General features: G+C 33.1%; 2 long non-coding RNA genes across 2 annotated transcripts in view; both read right to left on the bottom strand.

The window, feature by feature from the left end:
- The window catches only part of LOC143075972 (uncharacterized), a 192865-nt gene that overhangs the window by 109556 nt on the left and 63872 nt on the right, over nucleotides 1–19437 (bottom strand). The gene's annotated exons all lie outside the window — the stretch shown is intronic.
- LOC143075971 (uncharacterized) overlaps nucleotides 16475–19437 on the bottom strand; it is a 31411-nt gene continuing 28448 nt past the window's right edge. Inside the window, exon 5 of the long non-coding RNA XR_012978487.1 lies at nucleotides 16475–16994. This is a non-coding gene — a long non-coding RNA (uncharacterized LOC143075971). The remainder of the gene's footprint in view (nucleotides 16995–19437) is intronic.

The raw sequence follows: 19437 nt of genomic DNA, 5'->3' as shown, positions 1-19437 counted from the left end.
TTCTATTTTTTGGAAGTAGCACAACAAATTATTTTTTTTGCAAATTGCAAATTGAAAATTTCAGGACAGGTAGACCTTGACCTAATAAATATTTTAACTTCTAGTCTTATTTGCTCTAAATGCTGGAGTTTTTTTAGATATAAGCCAAAAACTGCATTTTACCCTGTGTTCTATTTTTAGCCATGACGGCCATGTTTTTAGACAAAATAGAAAATAAAACACAAACTTTATTTTATACACCCTACTGATCATTCAGTTGAAGTTTGGTTGAATTTGGTTGAGTAGTTTTAGAGGAGAAGATTTTTTAAAGTTAGCAAATATGATGAACAAATTGTGAAAAAATTGTCATTAAAGGACAATAACCCCTTAAGGGGTCAATTGACAATTTTGGTCATATTAAACTTCTTTGTAGATCTTACTTTGCTGATCATTTTTGCTGTTTACAGTTTATCTTTATCTATAATGATATTCAAGATAATGACCAAAAACTGCAAAATTTCCTTAAAATTACCAATTAAGTGGCAGCAACCCAACAATGGTTTGTTTGATTCGTCTGAAAATTTCAGGGCTGATAGATCTTGACCTAATGAACATTTTTACCCCAAGTCAGATTTGCTCTAAATGCTTTCGTTTTTGAGATATAAGCCAAAAACTGCATTTGACCCCTATGTTCTATTTAAAGTAAGGGCGGCCATGTTTTTTGACAGATCAAAAATCGAAGCACACATTTTGTGCAGGATAATCTAAGGAACTATCATGCTAAGTTTCATCCAAATCCATTCAGTAGTTTCAGAAGAGAAGATGTTTGAAAAATTGTTAACGAAGACAGACGACGACGACGGACGCCAAGTGATGAGAAAAGCTCACATGGCCTTTTAGGCCAGGTGAGCTAAAAATGAAATAAAAAAATTGGGTCACCGTTCATTTACGCTAACAATCTGCCTCTGAAAGAAGCATAATTTTTTGTTTATGTCCTTATTTACTGTTGAACTAATAGGAGAAAAAGAGGTAATATCGAAATAAAAAAAGAACTAAATTACAGAAATCGCTTAAATTTTACAAGTATTTAGTTTATGTACAGCTTTTGGAAAACAATAATAAACAAGAGGCTCTCAAGAGCCTGAATCGCTCACCTTAATTTTTTTGGTTAAATCTCTCATCAATGATTATTTTGGCTTTTCAATTTATTTAAATGTTCTTTGAATCGTCCTATTTTCTTCAAAAGCAAAAAAAAAATCATTTTCTCCTATGTTCTATTTTAGCCATAGGAGCTATGTTTCTGACATACAAGGAAATGAAATATAAAATTTATACTAGATACTCTGAAACTCATTTAGCCTAAGTTTGGCTGAAATTGATACAGCAGTTTCAAAGGAGAAGATTTTTTAAAGTAAGTCAACATGATGAACAAATTGTGAAAAAAGTCTTTAAAGGGCAATAACTCCTTAAGGGGTCAATTGACAATTTTGGTCAAATTGACTTACTTGTAGATCTTACTTTGCTTAACATTTTTGCTATTAACAGTTTATCTGTATCTATAATAATATTCAAGATAATAACCAACTAGAGGCTCTAAAGAGCCTGTGTCGCTCACCTTGGTCTATGTGACTATTAAACAAAGGAAGCAGATGGATTCATGACAAAATTGTATTTTGGTGATGGTGATGTGTTTGTACATCTTACTTTACTGAACATCCTTGCTGCTTACAATTATCTCTATCTATAATGAACTTGGCCCAGTAGTTTCAGTGGAAAATGTTAGTAAAAATTTACAAATTTTATAAAAATTGTTGAAAATTGACTATAAAGGACAATAACTCCTTAGGGGGTCAATTGACCATTTCGGTCATGTTGACTTATTTGTAAATCTTACTTTGCTGAACATTATTGCTGTTTACAGTTTATCTCTATCTATAATAATATTCAAGACAATAACCAAAAACAGCAAAATTTCCTTAAAATTACCAATTTAGGGGCAGCAACCCAACAACGGGTTGTCAGATTCATCTGAAAATTTCGGGGCAGATAGATCTTGACCTGATAAACAAATTAACCCCCATGTCAGATTTGCTCTAAACGCTTTGGTTTTTGAGTTATAAGCCAAAAACTGCATTTTACCCCTATGTTCTATTTTTAGCCATGGCGGCCATCTTGGTTGGATGGCCGGGTCATCGGACACATTTTTCAAACTAGATACCCCAAAGATGATTGTGGATAAGTTTGGATTAATTTGGCCCAGTAGTTTCAGAGGAGAAGATTTTTGTAAAAGATTACTAAGATTTACGAAAAATGGTTAAAAATTGACTATAAAGGGCAATAACTCCTATATGGGTCAACTGACCATTTCGGTCATGTTGACTTATTTGTAAATCTTACTTTGCTGAACATTATTGCTGTTTACAGTTTATTTTTATCTATAATAATTTTCAAGATAATAACCAAAAACAGTAAAATTTCCTTAAAATGACCAATTCAGGGGCAGGAACCCAACAACTGGTTGTCCGATTTATCTGAAAATTTCAGGGCAGATAGATCTTGACCTGATAAACAATTTAGCACCTGTCAGATTTGCTCTAAACGCTTTGGTTTTTGAGTTATAAGCCAAAAACTGCATTTTACCCCTATGTTCTATTTTTAGCCATGGCGGCCATCTTGGTTGGATGGCTGGGTCATCAGACACATTTTTTAAACTAGATACCCCAAAGATGATTGTGAATAAGTTTGGATTAATTTGGCCCAGTAGTTTCAGAGGAGAAGATTTTTGTAAAAGATTACTAAGATTTACGAAAAATGGTTAAAAATTGACTATAAAGGGCAATAACTCCTAAAGGGGTCAACTGACCATTTCGGTCATGTTGACTTATTTGTAAATCTTACTTTGCTGAACATAATGGCTGTTTACAGTTTATCTCTATCTATAATAATATACAAGATAATAACCAAAAACAGCAAAATTTCCTTAAATTACCAATTCAGGGGCAGCAACCCAACAACAGGTTGTCAGATTCATCTGAAAATTTCAGGGTAGATAGATCTTGACCTGATAAACAATTTTACCAAATGTCAGATTTGCTCTAAATGCTTTGGTTTTTAAGTTATAAGCCAAAAACTGCATTTTACCCCTATGTTCTATTTTTAGCCGTGGCGGCCATCTTGGTTGGTTGGCCGGGTCACCGGACACATTTTTTAAACTAGATACCCCAAAGATAATTGTGGCCAAGTTTGGATAAATTTGGCCCAGTAGTTTCAGAGGAGAAGATTTTTGTAAAAGATTATTAAGATTTACTAAAAATGGTTAAAAATTGACTATAAAGGGCAATAACTCCTAAAGGGGTCAACTGATCATTTCGGTCATGTTGACTTATTTGTAAATCTTACTTTGCTGAACATTATTGCTGTTTACTGTTTATCTCTATCTATAATAATATTCAAGATAATAACCAAAAACAGCAAAATTTCCTTAAAATTACTAATTCAGGGGCAGCAACCCAACAACGGGTTATCCGATTCATCTGAAAATTTCAGGGCAGATAGATCTTGACCTGTTACACAAGTTTACCCCATGTCAGATTTGCTCTAAATGCTTTGGTTTTTGAGTTATAAGCCAAAAACTGCATTTTACCCCTATGTTCTATTTTTAGCCATGGCGGCCATCTTGGATGGTTGGCTGGGTCACCGGACACATTTTTTAAACTAGATACCCCAATGATGATTTTGGCCAAGTTTGGTGTAATTTGGCCCAGTAGTTTCAGAGGAGAAGATTTTTGTAAAAGTTAACGACGCCAGACGACGACGGACGACAGACGACGGACGACGGACGCCAAGTGATGGGAAAAGCTCACTTGGCCCTTTGGGCCAGGTGAGCTAAAAACTGCAAAATGTCTTTAAAATCATCAATTCAGGGGCATTATACCTGAAAAACCAGTTACCCAATTCGGCTGAAAATTTCAGGACAGGTAGACCTTGACCTAATAAATACTTTAACTTCTTGTCTTATTTGCTCTAAATGCTGGAGTTTTTGAGATATAAGCCAAAAACTGCATTTTACCCTGTGTTCTATTTTTAGACATGACGGCCATGTTTTTTGACGAAATAAAAAATAAAGCACAAACTTTATTTTATACACCCTACTAATCATTCAGTTGAAGTTTGGTTGAATTTGGTTTAGTAGTTTTAGAGGAGAAGATTTTTTAAAGTTAGCAAATATGATGAACAAATTGTGAAAAATTGTCATTAAAGGACAATAACCCCTTAAGGGGTCAATTGACAATTTTGGTCATATTAACTTATTTGTAGATCTTACTTTGCTGATCATTTTTGCTGTTTACAGTTTATCTTTATCTATAATAATATTCAAGATAATGACCAAAACTGCAAAATTTCCTTAAAATTACCAATTAAGTGGCAGCAACCCAACAATGGTTTGTTTGATTCATCTGAAAATTTCAGGGCTGATAGATCTTGACCTAATGAACATTTTTACCCCATGTCAGATTTGCTCTAAATGCTTTCGTTTTTGAGATATAATTAGCCAAAAACTGCATTTGACCCCTATGTTCTATTTTAAGTAACAGCGGCCATGTTTTTTGACGAACAAAAATCGAATCACACACTTTGTGCAGGATAATCTAAGGAACAATCATGCTAAGTTTCATCCAAATCCATTCAGTAGTTTCAGAGGAGAAGATTTTTTAAAGTTAGCAAATGTGATGAACAAATTGTGAAAAATTGTCATTAAAGGACAATAACCCCTTAAGGGGTCAATTGACAATTTTGGTCATATTAACTTATTTGTAGATCTTACTTTGCTGATCATTTTTTGCTGTTTACAGTTTATCTTTATCTATAATAATATTCAAGATAATGACCAAAAACTGCAAAATTTCCTTAAAATTACCAATTAAGTGGCAGCAACCCAACAATGGTTTGTTTGATTCATCTGAAAATTTCAGGGCTGATAGATCTTGACCTAATGAACATTTTTACCCCATGTCAGATTTGCTCTAAATGCTTTCGTTTTTGAGATATAAGCCAAAAACTGCATTTGACCCCTATATTCTATTTAAAGTAAGGGCGGCCATGTTTTTTGACAGATCAAAAATCGAAGCACACATTTTGTGCAGGATAATCTAAGGAACTATCATGCTAAGTTTCATCCAAATCCATTCAGTAGTTTCAGAAGAGAAGATGTTTGAAAAATTGTTAACGAAGACAGACGACGACGACGGACGCCAAGTGATGAGAAAAGCTCACATGGCCTTTTAGGCCAGGTGAGCTAAAAATGAAATAAAAAAATTGGGTCACCGTTCATTTACGCTAACAATCTGCCTCTGAAAGAAGCATAATTTTTTGTTTATGTCCTTATTTACTGTTGAACTAATAGGAGAAAAAGAGGTAATATCGAAATAACTAGAGGCTCTAAAGAGCCTGTGTCGCTCACCTTGGTCTATGTGAATATTAAACAATGGACACAGATGGATTCATGACAAAATTGTGTTTTGGTGATGGTGATGTGTTTGTAGATCTTACTTTACTAAACATTCTTGCTGCTTACAATTATCTCTATCTATAACAGTACTTTCTGTGGAAAACGTTATTGAAAACCTTCAAATTTTAAGAAAATTGTTAAAAATTGACTATGAAGGGCAATAACTCCTTAGGGGGTCAATTGACTATTTTGGTCATACTGACTTATTTTTAGTTCTTACTTTGCTCTACATTATTGCTGTTTACAGTTTATCTCTATCTATAATAATATTCAAGATAATAACAAAAAAACAGCAAAATTTCCTCAAAATTACCAATTCAGGGGCAGCAACCTAACAACCGATTATCCGATTCATCTGAAAATTCCAGGGCAGATAGATCGTGACCTGATCAACAATTTTACTTCCTGTCAGATTTGCTCTTAATGATTTGGTTTTTGAGTTATAAGCCAAAAACTGCAATTTACCCCCCATGTTCTATTTTTAGCCATGGCGGCCATCTTGGTTTGTTGGCCGAGTTACCGGACACATTTTTTTAACTAGATACCCCAATGATGATTATGGCTAAGTTTGGTTAAATTTGGCCCAGTAGTTTCAGAGGAGAAGATTTTTCTAAAAGATTACTAAGATTTACGAAAAATGGTTAAAAATTGACTATAAAGGGCCATTACTCCTAAAGTGGTCAACTGACCATTTTGGTCATGTTGACTTATTTGTAGATCTTTCTTTGCTGAACATTATTGCTGTTTACAGTTTATCTCTATCTATAATAATATTCAAGATAATATCCAAAAACAGCAAAAATTCCTTAAAATTACCATTTCAGGGGCAGCAACCCAACAACCGATTATCCGATTCATCTGAAAATTTCAGGGCAGATAGATCGTGACCTGATCAACAATTTTACTTCCTGTCAGATTTGCTCTAAATGCTTTGGTTTTTGCGTTATAAGCCAAAAACTGCATTTTAGCCCTATGTTCTATTTTTAGCCATGGTGGCCATCTTGGTTGGTTAGCCGGGTCACCGGACACATTTTTTAAACTAGATACCCTAATGATGATTATGGCCAAGTTTGGTTAAATTTGGCCCAGTAGTTTCAGAGGAGAAGATTTTTCTAAAAGATCACTAAGATTTACGAAAAATGGTTAAAAATTGACTATAAAGGGCAATAACTCCTAAAGTGGTCAACTGACCATTTTGGTCATGTTGACTTATTTGTAGATCTTTCTTCGCTGAACATTATTGCTGTATACAGTTTATCTCTATCTATAATAATATTCAAGATAATATCCAAAAACAGCAAAAATTCCTTAAAATTACCATTTCAGGGGCAGCAACCCAACAACCGATTATCCGATTCATCTGAAAATTTCAGGGCAGATAGATCATGACCTGATGAACAATTTTACCGCTCGTCAGATTTGCTCTAAATGCTTTGGTTTTTGCGTTATAAGCCAAAAACTGCATTTTACCCCTATGTTCTATTTTTAGCCATGGCGGCCATCTTGGTTGGTTGGGCGGGGCACCGGACACATTTTTTAAACTAGATACCCCAATGATGATTGTGGCCAAGTTTGGTTAAATTTGGCCCAGTAGTTTCAGAGGAGAAGATTTTTCTAAAAGATTACTAAGATTTACGAAAAATGGTTAAAAATTGACTATAAAGGGCAATAACTCCTAAAGGGGTCAACTGACCATTTGGGTCAGGTTGACTTATTTGTAAATCTTACTTTGCTGAACATTATTGCTGTTTACAGTTTATCTCTATCTATAATAATATTCAAGATAATAACCAAAAACAGTAAAATTTCCTTAAAATTACCAATTCAGGGGCAGCAACCCAACAACGGGTTGTCCGATTCATCTGAAAATTTCAGGGCAGATAGATCTTGACCTGATGAACAATTTTACCCCATGTCAGATTTGCTCTAAATGCTTTGGTTTTTGAGTTATAAGCCAAAAACTGCATTTTACCCCTATGTTCTATTTTTAGCCATGGCGGCCATCTTGGTTGGTTGACCGGGTCACCAGACACATTTTTTAAACTAGATACCCCAATGATGATTGTGGCCAAGTTTGGTTAAATTTGGCCCAGTAGTTTCAGAGGAGAAGATTTTTGTAAAAGTTAACGACGCCAGACGACGACGGACGACAGACGACGGACGACAGACGACGGACGACGGACGCCGGACGCCAAGTGCTGAGAAAAGCTCACTTGGCCCTTTGGGCCAGGTGAGCTAAAAAAAGAACTAAATTACAGAAATCGCTTAAATTTTACAAGTATTTAGTTTATGTACAGCTTTTGGAAAACAATAATAAACAAGAGGCTCTCAAGAGCCTGAATCGCTCACCTTAATTTTTTTGGTTAAATCTCTCATCAATGATTATTTTGGCTTTTCAATTTATTTAAATGTTCTTTGAATCGTCCTATTTTCTTCAAAAGCAAAAAAAAAATCATTTTCTCCTAAGTTCTATTTTAGCCATAGGAGCTATGTTTCTGACATACAAGGAAATGAAATATAAAATTTATACTAGATACTCTGAAACTCATTTAGCCTAAGTTTGGCTGAAATTGATACAGCAGTTTCAAAGGAGAAGATTTTTTAAAGTAAGTCAACATGATGAACAAATTGTGAAAAAAGTCTTTAAAGGGCAATAACTCCTTAAGGGGTCAATTGACAATTTTGGTCAAATTGACTTATTTGTAGATCTTACTTTGCTTAACATTTTTGCTATTAACAGTTTATCTGTATCTATAATAATATTCAAGATAATAACCAAAAACTGCAAAATGTCTTTAAAATCATCAATTCAGGGGCATTATACCTGAAAAACCAGTTACCCAATTCGGCTGAAAATTTCAGGACAGGTAGACCTTGACCTAATAAATACTTTAACTTCTTGTCTTATTTGCTCTAAATGCTGGAGTTTTTGAGATATAAGCCAAAAACTGCATTTTACCCTGTGTTCTATTTTTAGACATGACGGCCATGTTTTTTGACGAAATAAAAAATAAAGCACAAACTTTATTTTATACACCCTACTAATCATTCAGTTGAAGTTTGGTTGAATTTGGTTTAGTAGTTTTAGAGGAGAAGATTTTTTAAAGTTAGCAAATATGATGAACAAATTGTGAAAAATTGTCATTAAAGGACAATAACCCCTTAAGGGGTCAATTGACAATTTTGGTCATATTAACTTATTTGTAGATCTTACTTTGCTGATCATTTTTGCTGTTTACAGTTTATCTTTATCTATAATAATATTCAAGATAATGACCAAAACTGCAAAATTTCCTTAAAATTACCAATTAAGTGGCAGCAACCCAACAATGGTTTGTTTGATTCATCTGAAAATTTCAGGGCTGATAGATCTTGACCTAATGAACATTTTTACCCCATGTCAGATTTGCTCTAAATGCTTTCGTTTTTGAGATATAATTAGCCAAAAACTGCATTTGACCCCTATGTTCTATTTTAAGTAACAGCGGCCATGTTTTTTGACGAACAAAAATCGAATCACACACTTTGTGCAGGATAATCTAAGGAACAATCATGCTAAGTTTCATCCAAATCCATTCACTAGTTTCAGAGGAGAAGATTTTTTAAAGTTAGCAAATGTGATGAACAAATTGTGAAAAATTGTCATTAAAGGACAATAACCCCTTAAGGGGTCAATTGACAATTTTGGTCATATTAACTTATTTGTAGATCTTACTTTGCTGATCATTTTTGCTGTTTACAGTTTATCTTTATCTATAATAATATTCAAGATAATGACCAAAAACTGCAAAATTTCCTTAAAATTACCAATTAAGTGGCAGCAACCCAACAATGGTTTGTTTGATTCATCTGAAAATTTCAGGGCTGATAGATCTTGACCTAATGAACATTTTTACCCCATGTCAGATTTGCTCTAAATGCTTTCGTTTTTGAGATATAAGCCAAAAACTGCATTTGACCCCTATGTTCTATTTTAAGTAACGGCGGCCATGTTTTTTGACGGATCAAAAATCGAAGCACACACTTTGTGCAGGATAATCTAAGGAACAATCATGCTAAGTTTCATCCAAATCCATTCAGTAGTTTCAGAGGAGAAGATGTTTGAAAAATTGTTAACGACGACAGACGACGACGACGATGCGACGACGACGACGGATGCCAAGTGATGAGAAAAGCTCACATGGCCTTATAGGCCAGGTGAGCTAAAAATATAGGTCATCGATGATTTAAAAAAGATATTTCAACTTTAATGCCAAAAAAATGTATTTTTGCATCAAAGGGAGATAATTTGGAGCTTTTTCAATGCTATAAACATATTAAAAGTCACCTGGGGGCAAACAAAATTGATTTTTTTAGTTGATTTTTGTACCATATCATAAAGCAATAACTAATAGGTCCGAGACCACAATTGTCGTCCCTTGATTTTCGTTGTTCACGAATATAGTCCCTATTGTTAACAGTGGGTTACTTGCCAATAATTTTTAAACCCCTTCCAAATTTATTTCTCCATGTTTAATGCCTCAAATTGTAAGTAGTGGGGTGAAATTACACTGTAAAAAAATTTGGGTCCAGAATTTTACAGGAAAGTAGTGATTTGGTCCAGCTGAAAAAGGTTAAAAATTAGCACTTCGGAAGCTGTCAAAAGATTTCAAGACACCCTAAACACAAAATTGTCCATATTTTGAGTTAGAGGCGATGAAGTTTTCTATAATTTTGATATAACTTGTCCCAAAAGTAGTACAACACACTGTAAAAATTTCATTGAGAAAGCGCAGGTGGGATTTTTTTAATTTTCATTTATGTTCTAAAAGAAATGCACTACGAATTAATTGTGTTCTCAGACCAATAGTGTGATGAATAAAATTTGTAATGAAAAAATTCGTAAGGGTTCCGCGGAACCCAGTGTCTCACCTACTTTTGCTGTAAATCGCAGGCTGAACAAAAAAAAGGAAAACAAGAGGCTGTCACAACGACAGCAAACCGGATTTATTAACATTTATTTGTGTCCTAGCAATATCACAAGAACCATTACTGATGAATGGTGAAAGGGAAAATCGTCAATATCAAATTTGACCTCCATTTTGTCATCAGTATCAACATATTAAAATTAGAAAAGCTTAGATTGAATGGTTCATGAGTAAATGCAATAAAGTGAATGGAAACGCCATTTTACGATCTTTCAAGAACCATAACTCCTGAGCGGTAAAAGTCAAAATCGTCATTATTGAACATGTTGAACTTGACCTCTATTTTGTCATCAGTAACAACATATAAAAATTTCAAAAGCTTTGGTTGAATGGTTCATGAGAAAATGCACGGACATGACTGGAAACACCATTTTTCAATCTTTCAAGAACCATAACTCCTGAACGGTAAAAGTCAAAATCGTCATTTTGAATTTGACCTCCATTTTGTCATCAGTAACAACATATTAAAATTTGGGAAGCTTTGGTAGAACAGTTCATGTGTAAATACACGGACACGACTGGAAACTCCATTTTTCAGTCTTTCAAGAACCATAACTCCTGAACGGTAAAAGTCAAAATCGTCATTATTGAACTTGACCTCCATTTTGTCATCAGTAACAACATATTAAAATTTGGGAAGCTTTGGTAGAACAGTTCATGCGTAAATGCACGGACACGACTGGAAAAACCATTTTTCAATCTTTCAAGAACCATAACTCCTGAACGCTAAAAGTAAAAATCGCCATTATTGAACTTGACCTCCATTTAGTTGTCAGTAACAACATATTAAAATTAGAAAAGCTTAGATTGAATGGTTCATGAGTAAATGCAATAAAGTAAATGGAAACGCCATTTTACGATCTTTCAAGAACCATAACTCCTGAACGGTAAAAGTCAAAATCGTCATTATTGAACATGTTGAACTTGACCTCTATTTTGTCATCAGTAACAACATATAAAAATTTCAAAAGCTTTGGTTGAATGGTTCATGAGAAAATGCATGGACATGACTGGAAACACCATTTTTCAATCTTTCAAGAACCATAACTCCTGAACGGTAAAAGTCAAAATCGTCATTTTGAACTTGACCTCCATTTTGTCATCAGTAACAACATATTAAAATTTGGGAAGCTTTGGTAGAACAGTTCATGTGTAAATACACAGACACAACTGGAAAAGCCATTTTTCAGTCTTTCAAGAACCATAACTCCTGAACGGTAAAAGTCAAAATCGTCATTATTGAACTTGACCTCCATTTTGTCATCAGTAACAACATATTAAAATTTGGGAAGCTTTGGTAGAACAGTTCATGCGTAAATGCACGGACATGACTGGAAAAACCATTTTTCAATCTTTCAAGAACCATAACTCCTGAATGGTAAAAGTCAAAATCGCCATTATTGAACTTGACCTTCATTTAGTTGTCAGTAACAACATATTAAATTTTAAAAGCTTTGGTTGAACGGTTCATGAGTTAATGCACGGACAACATTTGATTGACGCCCGAAAAATACCGAAAAAATGAATTTAATTTTTTACAAAATTAAGTTCTGGATACTATCTTATGATCATAAACAAGCTTCTGTCCAAGTTTGGTACAAACCCAGGATAGTTTAAGAAAGTTAAAGTTAAAAAACTACCTTGCTCAAAAACTTTAACCTGAACTTTGCTCTATCATTTTCTATGTTCAGTGGACCATGAAACTTGGGTCAAAACTATAATTTGGCATTAAAATTAGAAAGATCATATCATGGGGAACATGTGTACTAAGCTGAATGGACTTCAAATTCTTCAAAAACTACCTTGACCAAAAACTTAAACCTGAAGCGGAAGGACACACAGATGGACGAACAAACGAACGAACGAACGGAGGCACAGACCAGAAAACATAATGCCTCTCTACTATCGTAGGTGGGGCAATCGTAGGTGGGGCATAAAAATGAAATCACATTTAAACTTTTTTTTACACCAGAAATCAGGGACGTTCTCTGAAAGCAGGAAATATATTTCCTGACTTGTGCTCAACCTGTTCAGACGTCTCAGACTATTTTTACTCAAAAGATTTTATCCTTTAAACAGGAACAGAGGTTAAAGACAAATCCAATCAAGGTGCACTCAGTGGGTTGAAAGATGCTTCAGATTTAAGATCACCCTTGCACACAACACAAATCATGTGGCAAGGCATTATGTTTGTTTTCCTTGATTCCAAATCATAAAGAAACTTCAAAGCAAAAAAGCTTTGATTTAAAACGTTTGATGACTGCAGCATCAGAAAGGTATATAAAAAAAACCAACGCATCGGAAAGATATCACTAAAAACCAACATAGAAAAAAAAAATTTGGACAAGAATGGCCAATAAAAATTTTCGTGTTGCAGTGATTTTACAGGGTTAGTCGTGGAAAGGGAAACAAACAATAATTAATTTTTGGCCTACATAGCTAGTTGACACACAATGAATGTTGTGTTAGAACTTAAAAAAATTAAATTGGACATTTACCTGCTATGGCCCAATATACAAAATCTAAATACATGATTTGATTCAGCATATTTTAAAAAGAACCCCAACAATTCAATTTTTGATGAAATCAAAGAAAGTTCAATTTTGGAACCTCTAGAACTCAATGTGGACCAATTTGATAAAGGGGCCCAGACATCACAAATCTAAATAAACGATTAGAATCGGCATATCAAAGAACCCCAATAATTCAATTTTTGATGAAATCAAACAAAGTTTAATTTTGGACCCTTTTGGCCCCTCATTCCTAAACTGTTGGAACCAAAACACTAAAAATCAATCCCAATCTTCCTTTTGTGGTCATAGATTTCTATTTACTTATTCATACTAAAGTTATTATCCCGAAATCATTGGTCTTGGATGACGCTCAACAAGGCAGATGACAACAACGTATAACAAATATCAACTAAATTTTTTTTAATTATTTTTGCGGTTGTATCAAACGGACATATAAACCCATAACGTTAAAAGTGAATGTACCCAAATTCATGCTTCATTAAAAATTTGTGTGAATAAGCATTGTGTATACATTTTTTATATTATTTGGTTGATGCAAACTTCAGTTAGAGAATGGAAACAGAAAATTCAGCATTGTTTCCATAATTGTAAAGAAATATTTAACTTAAATGGAAATTAAGACCTCATTTAACACAAAATTAAAAATAAAAGGTTGAAAAATAAAAGGCAAAGCTACAATATTTACAAACCTTTCGGCTCACTAATGCCATGAATTGATAGCCATACCACAGTGGTAACATCCTGTGTTATCTGATCTAGAAAAGAAAAAAAATACAAAAATAAATATGTAGTAAATATATATACTGTCTTAAGTGTTGATGTACAATATCCAATAAAGAAAAATAAATCTAACATTAAGACGAAGTTGCAAGTGTTGAATTAATATTTCTGAATGCAGTTGTTTGCCAGCCCAGAATTGCATCAATTGAGGGCAGTATGTTTATTATACTAAGTGCTTGCAGAAATTAATCCTAACTACATAAGCCAAGGTTGTTTATAATTATTAGGATTTTAAATAGCATGAAACATAACCAGTGCTTAACAATTGTAAAGTATTGTGTAACTTATATTCAGAACTGTTAACGTTGGATTATGTTGCTTGATGAATTTGGTGATTAGATTTTGTCAGTTGTCATGGTTGTTGTAGGATTTTTCTTGGATTTCAGTATTTCTGTTATTCTACTTTTTTTGTTATGTATAACAGCACTTACAAAAAGATTTTAATCATTTTAATTAGCCAAACATCATGTAGTCGCCAGAAATATGGTCATTGTATCGAAGCACATGTGAATGGTTCCAGTATGAAAAGAAGATAATTACACTTTTGCAAGATATGAACAAAGAAATGTATAGCAACATTTTGAAAGCATATATTTCATGCTATTTTCATTGCATGAAGTTTTAGAAGAACAATAATGTATACAAAATCATACATGTACATGTATTATTGGGGAAAAAAATTAAAAGCAAAGGAAGGGTGCTTTGGCTGTTGTCTTTCATCCTAAGGTCATGGTCAAATGGTGAGTACCCTGATTTAACATAAGTGAATTTCTTTGTTAGTGTGAGTAACCCTGCAAAGACGCCATTGGCATTGCAACAATTAATAAAAGTATATTTCAGGTGTAAGTAGGATGACAAAAGTATCTCTTATATTTGGAACTTGTAGCTTAACAGTGGAAAAGGTGTTTTCTAGAATTGATGCCACAGTAAACCAATCTTATTTCTCGGATTTAAACAAATGAGTAAAGGTTCTGTGCTACAAGAAAAAAAATATCATAAGTATAATGTGTACATACATTTTGAAGTTATTTTGCATTTTTTACAAAAAATATTTACATGGTAATAATGAGAAGTTCTGTTAATATTCACATGCAAATTTCAAAAACGCACACATGACATAGAGGGAATAAAAAGCCATATCTAGTTGTTACAATGTCAAAGTCAAAATCGTCATTATTGAACTTGACCTCCATTTTGTCATCAGTAACAACATATTAAAATTTGGGAAGCTTTGGTAGAACAGTTCATGCGTAAAGGCACGGACACGACTGGAAAAACCATTTTTCAATCTTTCAAGAACCATAACTCCTGAATGGTAAAAGTCAAAATCGCCATTATTGAACTTGACCTTCATTTAGTTGTCAGTAACAACATATTAAATTTTAAAAGCTTTGGTTGAACGGTTCATGAGTTAATGCACGGACAACATTTGATTGACGCCCGAAAAATACCGAAAAAATGAATTTAATTTTTTACAAAATTAAGTTCTGGATACTATCTTATGATCATAAAGAAGCTTCTGTCCAAGTTTGGTACAAACCCAGGATAGTTTAAGAAAGTTAAAGTTAAAAAACTACCTTGATCAAAAACTTTAACCTGAACTTTGCTCTATCATTTTCTATGTTCAGTGAACCATGAAACTTGGGTCAAAACTATAATTTGGCATTAAAATTAGAAAGATCATATCATGGGGAACATGTGTACTAAGCTGAATGGACTTCAAATTCTTCAAAAACTACCTTGACCAAAAACTTAAACCTGAAGCGGAAGGACACACAGATGGACGAACTAACGAACGAACGAACGGAGGCACAGACCAGAAAACATAATGCCTCTCTACTATCGTGGGTGGGGCAATCGTAGGTGGGGCATAAAAATGAAATCACATTTAAACTTTTTTTTACACCAGAAATCAGGGACGTTCTCTGAAAGCAGGAAATATATTTCCTGACTTGTGCTCAACCTGTTCAGACGTCTCAGACTATTTTTACTCAAAAGATTTTATCCTTTAAACAGGAACAGAGGTTAAAGACAAATCCAATCAAGGTGCACTCAGTGGGTTGAAAGATGCTTCAGATTTAAGATCACCCTTGCACACAACACAAATCATGTGGCAAGGCATTATGTTTGTTTTCCTTGATTCCAAATCATAAAGAAGCTTCAAAGCAAAAAAGCTTTGATTTAAAACGTTTGATGACTGCAGCATCAGAAAGGTATATAAAAAAAACCAACGCATCGGAAAGATAACACTAAAAACCAACATAGAAAAAAAAAATTTGGACAAGAATGGCCAATAAAAATTTTCGTGTTGCAGTGATTTTACAGGGTTAGTCGTGGAAAGGGAAACAAACAATAATTAATTTTTGGCCTACATAGCTAGTTGACACACAATGAATGTTGTGTTAGAACTTAAAAAAATTAAATTGGACATTTACCTGCTATGGTCCAATATACAAAATCTAAATACATGATTGATTCAGCATATTTTAAAAAGAACCCCAACAATTCAATTTTTGATGAAATCAAAGAAAGTTTAATTTTGGAACCTATAGAACTCAATGTGGACCAATTTGATAAAGGGGCCCAGACATCACAAATCTAAATAAACGATTAGAATCGGCATATCAAAGAACCCCAATAATTCAATGTTTGATGAAATCAAACAAAGTTTAATTTTGGACCCTTTTGGCCCCTCATTCCTAAACTGTTGGAACCAAAACACTAAAAATCAATCCCAATCTTCCTTTTGTGGTCATAGATTTCTATTTACTTATTCATACTAAAGTTATTATCCCGAAATCATTGGTCTTGGATGACGCTCAACAAGGCAGATGACAACAACGTATAACAAATATCAACTAAATTTTTTTTAATTATTTTTGCGGTTGTATCAAACGGACATATAAACCCATAACGTTAAAAGTGAATGTACCCAAATTCATGCTTCATTAAAAATTTGTGTGAATAAGCATTGTGTATACATTTTTTATATTATTTGGTTGATGCAAACTTCAGTTAGAGAATGGAAACAGAAAATTCAGCATTGTTTCCATAATTGTAAAGAAATATTTAACTTAAATGGAAATTAAGACCTCATTTAACACAAAATTAAAAATAAAAGGTTGAAAAATAAAAGGCAAAGCTACAATATTTACAAACCTTTCGGCTCACTAATGCCATGAATTGATAGCCATACCACAGTGGTAACATCCTGTGTTATCTGATCTAGAAAAGAAAAAAAATACAAAAATAAATATGTAGTAAATATATATACTGTCTTAAGTGTTGATGTACAATATCCAATAAAGAAAAATAAATCTAACATTAAGACGAAGTTGCAAGTGTTGAATTAATATTTCTGAATGCAGTTGTTTGCCAGCCCAGAATTGCATCAATTGAGGGCAGTATGTTTATTATACTAAGTGCTTGCAGAAATTAATCCTAACTACATAAGCCAAGGTTGTTTATAATTATTAGGATTTTAAATAGCATGAAACATAACCAGTGCTTAACAATTGTAAAGTATTGTGTAACTTATATTCAGAACTGTTAACGTTGGATTATGTTGCTTGATGAATTTGGTGATTAGATTTTGTCAGTTGTCATGGTTGTTGTAGGATTTTTCTTGGATTTCAGTATTTCTGTTATTCTACTTTTTTTGTTATGTATAACAGCACTTACAAAAAGATTTTAATCATTTTAATTAGCCAAACATCATGTAGTCGCCAGAAATATGGTCATTGTATCGAAGCACATGTGAATGGTTCCAGTATGAAAAGAAGATAATTACACTTTTGCAAGATATGAACAAAGAAATGTATAGCAACATTTTGAAAGCATATATTTCATGCTATTTTCATTGCATGAAGTTTTAGAAGAACAATAATGTATACAAAATCATACATGTACATGTATTATTGGGGAAAAAAATTAAAAGCAAAGGAAGGGTGCTTTGGCTGTTGTCTTTCATCCTAAGGTCATGGTCAAATGGTGAGTACCCTGATTTAACATAAGTGAATTTCTTTGTTAGTGTGAGTAACCCTGCAAAGACGCCATTGGCATTGCAACAATTAATAAAAGTATATTTCAGGTGTAAGTAGGATGACAAAAGTATCTCTTATATTTGGAACTTGTAGCTTAACAGTGGAAAAGGTGTTTTCTAGAATTGATGCCACAGTAAACCAATCTTATTTCTCGGATTTAAACAAATGAGTAAAGGTTCTGTGCTACAAGAAAAAAAATATCATAAGTATAATGTGTACATACATTTTGAAGTTATTTTGCATTTTTTACAAAAAATATTTACATGGTAATAATGAGAAGTTCTGTTAATATTCACATGCAAATTTCAAAAACGCACACATGACATAGAGGGAATAAAAAGCCATATCTAGTTGTTACAATGGTCAACAAATATGGTCATAATTTAACTTAGGACTCAATAAAAACCAACGCATCCCAGCTGGAGAAAACTCTGCAAATTTTGTTTGTTTTTGGATTTGCAAATTTTAAATTCTTCTTCTTGTCTTTATCATGTTTTTGTGTTTACAGATTTTTTTACATCATTTATTAATCTCCCACATTCATGACATTTGAATCAAATGATTGATGATTTGAAACAATCACATGGTCACAGTGTGCCCACATATAACGCACCCACAGACGATTGTGTAAGATTTATTTTAATTCATTCAGAAGTTATATTATAACTTGCTTATTTATAAAAATCTGATATTTTTTTTTTTTAATATTGCAATGTATTGTAATGAAAGAAAAAACAGTGTATCGTAATTTTCTGTCGATAAACACATCTACATATTTTGTTCTTGTTATCTACAGAGTTTTATAAAATTCTGTTGAGTGGTTTCAGAGGAGTTGGGATGACTAGAACAGGACTGATGGACAAAGTCAAAAACATTATACCCTACAGAACTTTGATCCATGGGTTATAATTAATGTACATGAAATAAAAATCTCAGACATAAGAGATTTTATTTTACTTACACACAATTTTCCATTAGGATCCCCCATGATGCAAACTGTCACATGTCAGTTCTTACCATGTTGACCAAACCAATCACTCTGTTTTTCTCGATACTGTAACAAAAAAGAAAGATACATGTATAACAAAGGTATATGTTCCATACTCCAAGGTATATCTAAAAGTAAATGTCCATAAAAACTGTCAATACAAAATCCCACTATCATATATATCACTATTAGGTAAAAATACCATTTTTTTTTTAATCATTGTTAATGTTCCATTTTCTGTTCATCGTTCCAGAGTTTTATTTTTTTTACACTATCTACATGTATAGTATATAAATACAAATGGTGTTGTGATGTAAACAAATGACACCATAATGACATTTATGTGGTGAAAACAGATACTTTTGCAGTATAAGCTATTTATTTGTCTAGCAAATATGAATAATTGCATACAATTCACATTTTGTATCATAATCCTTCATGCTTAACAAATAAATTATATACATGTACATGTAATCTGGCATATTTGACTGTAAACACTGAATTTGACTGAGAATGTGTATGTATGCATTGAAAGAAGTGAGCTCCTTCTTCATGTGTTCATCAGAAAAACCAGATGCTCCGCAGGGCGTAGCTTTATACGACCACAGAGGTTGAACCCTGAACGGTTGGGGCAAGT

Source organism: Mytilus galloprovincialis, chromosome 5 (genome assembly GCF_965363235.1).
Source record: "Mytilus galloprovincialis chromosome 5, xbMytGall1.hap1.1, whole genome shotgun sequence".
In the NCBI taxonomy this organism is placed as follows: domain Eukaryota; kingdom Metazoa; phylum Mollusca; class Bivalvia; order Mytilida; family Mytilidae; genus Mytilus; species Mytilus galloprovincialis.
The sequence above is the reverse complement of the archived record's forward strand: the minus strand, read 5'-3'. Positions and strand labels throughout refer to the sequence as shown.